Consider the following 6,481-nt stretch of genomic DNA (forward strand, 5'->3'; position numbering starts at 1 on the left):
AAACATAAATTCTTGTAAAATGAAATCTTGTGATCTCACAGCCCTCAGATTGACTCTATTCAAAGTCTGAGAACCCAGAGGGTTAAGGAAAAGAACGCTCTGAAACACTTTTTCCACTTGGCTTCTGGAACAAGACGTTACCCTTATTTTTAACCTGCCGCTTTGTCTCCTGTGGGATCTTCCTTAATATCTCCTGTCCCCCACCACTGGCATGTCCTCAGGTCTCCATCTTGGAAATTTTTTCTGTATATATCCACTCTCTATTTTATTTCATAAAGTTCTGTGCCTTTATTATCATCTATATACTGATTCAACCTAGATATTTTCTCCGAGTCCTAGACTTCTTTTTCTAAATTTTTATTTAAATTCAATTTAGTTAACGTATAGTGTATTATTAGTTTCAGGGGTAGAATTTAGTGATTCATCAGTTGCATTGAACACCAAGTGCTCATTACTTCAAGTGCCCTCCTTAATGCCCATCACCCAGTTACCCTGTCTCCCCACCTACCTCCCCTCCAGTAACCCTCAGTTTGTTCTCTGTAGTTAAGTGTCTCTTATGGTTTGCCTCCCTCTCTATTTTTATCTTATTTTATTTTTCTTTCTCTCCCCCTATGTTCTTCTGCTTTGTTTCCTAAATTCCACATATGAGGGAAATCATATAGTATTTGTCTGTCTTTGACGACTTATTTTGCTTAGTTTAACACCCTTTGGTTCCATCCATGTCATTCAAAGGCCAATATTTCATTCTTTTTGATGGCTGAGTAATATTCCTGTGTGTGTGTGTGTGTGTGTGTGTGTGTGTGTGTGTACCACTTCTTCTCTATCCATTCATCTGTCGATGGACATCTGGACTCTTTCCATATTTTGGCTACTGTAGTTCTGGACTTCTTTATCCAGCTACCTATGTAACATTTCCACTATACAGTGGATATCCACTAGACATTCAAAAGTAACATGTTCAATAATTGATATTTCCCTAAAACATTGTTCATTATAAAATGTTTCTATCTTAGTTCAATTTAATTTCATCCTTCCTGCACTTTAGGTTGAAAATCTGGTATGATCCTCTGGAGATGTCAAATGACTCACTTTCAAGAAATTTGAGAGAGGATTACTCTCAACTTTTTACAGCAATGTAAAAACTACTCATTTTGAAGAGATTCTGCAGAAGGAAGAAAATTCCAGGAAACCAGAGTTAGAATATCACAATTTTCTAAAGGTCCTTAATTTGACTTTGACAAATTCTAGAACATATTTATCCTCAAATGGTCACAAAATATTACAAAACATAAGTGCTATCCATTAATTTCTAACATGGATTTATTAAGAAAGAGACATAAAACATGTGTCTCTTTTCAATATCCCATCCGGTCACCAGCTAGTGGTAACTATTCATCATGGTAAACCAAACACGGAGAGCCCATTCAATCTATCTGAATTTCAGCGAAATATTTGGGAAAAGTCTTCCAAATATTTCCTATGAGGCTGAAGTGCAATATACCTATTAAGAAAATAAACACAGCTTATTCTCATTTAATACAGGCACTATGAGTAGACCATTACATGCTAAACAGATGGAGGCTACGTGACCACATCATAGAAAACATTGGGGATACAGGAACTATATATAAAAAATACAGTCAGTAGAGTGGTGACGCTTCTAATCCATCTATCAGAAGGGAGCAATGTCTTTCTATTTCTCCTTCTGGGGATGGTAGGATTGATACCAAGGCAACTCATGTCATGTTCCTTGCCCTCAACTTGCTATCAGGAACAATTCATTCTGGAAAAAAAAATCAGTATTTTATGAATTACTCAACCAATATTTATTGAAAAGCATTTTTTAATCTAGTAATATACAAGGGGTTGTGGAGTATTCAAAAGAAGTATAAAATATACTGTAGTTAAAAAAATTTGAAGTTGTGAATACATTTAAAGAACAATGCAAGCCTTCAGCAGTTAGGATTCTTTGAATTTTATGAAACAGAAAATGATTCTGGCCTAACCAAGAAAAATTTGTAGGAAGGATATGGGTGGTTTGATAGAATTAAAGTAAAAGCCAAAGAACCAAGATAATTCCAGTGATTTTGTTAGCAGCGTGCTCCTTCTAGAAAGTGTGAATTCCAACCATTTTTACTTCTTGGGTGCCTGTGGTCTAGTGAGATACATGTGATTGCCTAGCTGAGATCACAGACTCACCCCTTGACCAGGAGGGAAATTCATTTCATTTGAGAAGCCACCAAGTTTTTAATCTAATGGGAAAAAGTTTTCCCCCAAAGGAAAACCAGTGTGCTATTACCAGAGAAAGAGTGAATGAATTGTGAAGAAACACAAACAACATCATATCAAACAATTTAGAGAAAGGTGGTATCAGTTGGGAAGTTTTATTGAAGGGGTGGATTTGGAAAATTGACAAGACTTTGATAGCAAAGGAAGGATTGATTTTAGGACATGTCAAATGAAAGAATAATCAGCAAAAACACTAGGAAAATTATAGCATATCTAAGGTATGTCAGGGAGATTATCCTGATAGTAGTACAGGATTTCTATTTTGGAATAGCTAAGAATTTAATTTGAAGGATCTTCAAAGCCATACTGGGAAGATAAACTTTACATTAATGGGTAATAGGGAATCATTTAAGCTCTTGGTCAGGGAAGAGACACCACTATGTTGGTGTGGTAAGCAGAATAATATCCTTATCCCCTGAAGATGTCCATGTCCTAATCCCCAGAACCTGTGGCTATATTATCTTGTCTGGCCAAGGAACAGTGCATGTGATGACTGTTAGAGACCTTGAGATGGGGAGATGATACTGGGTTAGCTCAGTGGGCCCAGTCTAATCACCTGAATCCTAAAAAGAGGGAAATCTTCCCATCTGTGGTTAGAAAGCTGTGATCTGAGAAGGACTTGACCCACAGTTGCTAGCTTTGAAAACTAAGCAAGGGGGTAACGAGCCAACAAGTGCAGGTGGCCTACAGAAATTTGAAAAGGCAAGGATATTCATGCTCCCCCAGAGCTTCCAGAAAAGAATGTAGCACTGCCAATAACTTGATATTTACCTGGTGCCGACACTTTGATGGTAGCTCGGTGAGGCTTATGTTGGACTTCTGAGCTACAGGACTATAAGACAATAAATTCTATTGTTTTAAGCTGCTAAACTTGTGGTCATTTGTGACAGCAGTAACAGAAATCTAACGCAATTTTGGGAAGATTGAAATGAGATTATTTGAGAAGAATGATAGAGAGAAAGGCAGGAAGTGGAGAGACTCACTAATGGATTGCTGTTGTGACCTACCTAGATGTACACTGAAGAAAGCTTAGAGTAAGATTATGTCTGGGAGAAGAGAGAGCAGGAGGCAAATTTTAGACATACCACAGAGGGAGAATAGAAAGTGCCTAGTGATGCATATGAAAAATGAAAGAAAGAATTCAGTTTGGGCAAAAAGGAAATTAATCTGCTTGAAATATGTTGAATCTAAGACTGCAGCAGGGGATAGATGTATAAATAGCATATTGGAGGTATTGACAGCACCTCAAAATTATATGTACCGTTTTGCAGTTTACAGAACACTTTCACTTTTATTAACTCTTTCTTTCAATGCACTATCTAAGATGGAAGGTAGAGATTAATAATTATTACCTACAAGAGAATATAGTCTTCAGAAAGGTGGTGGTTTGCTCTGAGTCACAAAGCAAGTAAAGTTACAGGACTTACACCCTTTGCCAGGTCTCCCAAGTCTCAGGCCAAATTTTCATCCACTTATAGCTGCTTCCCCAGTGTAGAGCTTGGCCTTATGGTCTGAGCTAAAGATGTGATTGTGGGAACTCCCATCACAGAAACTATAGCTGAAGCCAGAGAAATATTTCAAGTTAAACACTTCAAAGGAGTGAGGGTAGAGGAAAAATGCCAAGGAAACCAAGGAAATGTCTTCACACAAGAAACTGGTAAAAGAAAAGGAGCCAGTGAGTGAGGGCAAAAGAAATGGTTAAGTACTTTCGTTCATTCATTTATTTGACAATTACTTCCTGAAGGCTTAGTCTGTGTTTTACTATTCTATATCCTAAGAACAAGTGAAGAACAGACATGTAATGCCTGGAATTTGTATTTTAATGGGAAAAACAAGAAAATAAATGGATACTAATAACAATAATATTAGCAAACACATATAGGGCTTACTTTTCGGTGTTAAGCCCTAAAATGTAATAACATTAAATCCTGATAACATCTCTATGAGGTATGTAACTAGTTTTTTAAGACTCACTTCTCATGTGAAACTTAGGCACAGAGTAACTTGCACAAGGTCTCATGGGCAGTTTCAACATAAGGTAGTAATACACCATATGCTCTGGTCTCAGGGCTGCTGTAGCTACGGTGGTCAGGGAGCCATCTCTGTGGTCACACATGAGCAGAGACGTGGAGAGATGAGGAGAATGAACTCAGCCGTATGAACTTTGTGGAACCAAACTGTTTTTGACCTGGACAGGAAGTACAAGGACTTTAATGTTCAAAAGACAGTCAGATCAGTGTGGCTGGAGCATGCTTCATGGACAGTGGCAATAGAAGTCAGAGAGATAGGCAAGGATAGAAAATTTGAGGGGATAGGCTTTGAATTCTGTTAACAATGCAATAAGCCACTGGAGGGTAAGTGGAAGGTAAGTGATGGGGTGGTGATATAATTTGTATTTTTAAAGATCAGTTGATCTGCTTTGTGGAAGACAGATTAAAGAGAGGCAAGACCAACCTGGAAGATAAGGTCGATGGTAATTTTAATCACCCATTTAAATTACAACATGACTAAGACAAAGATGGTAGTAGCAGCAGTGATGAGAAGTGTTTGAACTTGGGCGGTTTTTAGAATTTACTTCCTATCAACAGACTTGCTGATGGCAACTAAGTGAACACAATGACATGAAAGTCAGGAGGAAAAAAGCCAAGATTTACAACACTGTCTAGTACAAAAGGAACCTAGAAAAAAACCTGAGGAGGAGAGAAAATGCCACTGGCTTTGACTTCTGAATGTTGAGAGGGTTGAAAGAGTATTTTCAGTGGATGATGAAAATGGAGGTCAGATTGCCCTAGATTAAAGGAGTTGGTGGTGGCTGCTCAGAAAAAAAAACTTATCTAGAATCTTGGCTGTGAAGAAGAATGGAAATGAAAAGCAATAAACTGTTCAATGATCATATGGGTTTTTTTTTAATTTTTTTATTTACTAGACCTTATGCTTTTCTGCATGGCCTTTTCTATATTCATTAAAATCAATAGTAAAAGAAAATTGAGATCATAGAGGAAGTTGAAACTATGGATTAAGATGAAAGTTGGGAATCACTGATGGATTTCATTTCTTCCAGTCATCTCTGGCACTCATACCACAGATAACTGAGAGTTGGCTCTCATCCCAAATTCCAGGAAAGGAACCAATGCATGTGAGTCATGTGCTTACATAAGATGAAGCTGAGATTACAGTGGGCGAATCTGGTTGTGGGAATATAAATAAGCCCCTTATCGCAGGTAGTGTTTCTTTCTAAAACATGGGTTGGGCTATGAAGCAGAAGGTTGAACTGAAGAACATGCACAGGAGATATACTGAGAATTTATTCTTCCCCCCATACACAAGAGAGCTCCTGATTTGTCAGTAGTGTCACATAATTGAAGAATCATGAGTAGGAGGGTTTAAATGAATGGCTACAAAACATAGCTGACTTCTCAAAGGTACCAATTTGCTCTCCTTAATGTAGCAAGACTGGGAAAACTAGGGAGGACTTGTAGTTGAAGTAAAATGCCACCTTATAATGTTGTTTCTGCCTCCTTGATCTGTGCTTCAGAGTCTCTGACAGATCATAGCCTCCATTGTACTATTCCAGAGATTGGGACCCAATCTCTAATAGCTTATATGTTTAATACATATTTGTTTTCTGACCACTTGTCATACTGTGGTACTTAGTAGAAGAGTTCAACATGTGTTACTAATAGAGTAATGTAAGTAGTGATTCCTCTTTAGGACAGATTTAAATTGTAAAACAGCCCCAAACCAAGACTATAACAGATACAGTGTCCACCTTTTTAGGCACATGCACACACATGGGCACATATGCAAAATATGCATAGTTTTTATAGCAGTGTGCTGATAAAACTACAGACAAATACAACGAGAGTTGAATGATAAAGAAAAAAATTTAAAGGATCACAGAAATATTTTCTGATTCCAGGCCTATACTATCTAAAATGTGGGGCCTATATAACATGAAAGGGACTAAACTTGGAAAACCTTGGAAATCCCACAAGAAAAATAAGTGCATTTGGACTTTCACAAGGACTTTCAAAGTCCTTGACATTGAGAATATGAAAATTTAGCATATAATAAGAGTATGCCTTTTTACAGATCATAATAAACCCTATTGCATTTTCCTTTCTCTTAAAAGATTTTAAGAGAGAGAGAGAGAACATTGGGGGAGGGGCAGAGGGCGAAGCAGACTTCCCCT

This window comes from Lutra lutra, chromosome 2 (assembly GCF_902655055.1).
Source record: "Lutra lutra chromosome 2, mLutLut1.2, whole genome shotgun sequence".
Classification (NCBI taxonomy): Eukaryota; Metazoa; Chordata; class Mammalia; order Carnivora; family Mustelidae; genus Lutra; species Lutra lutra.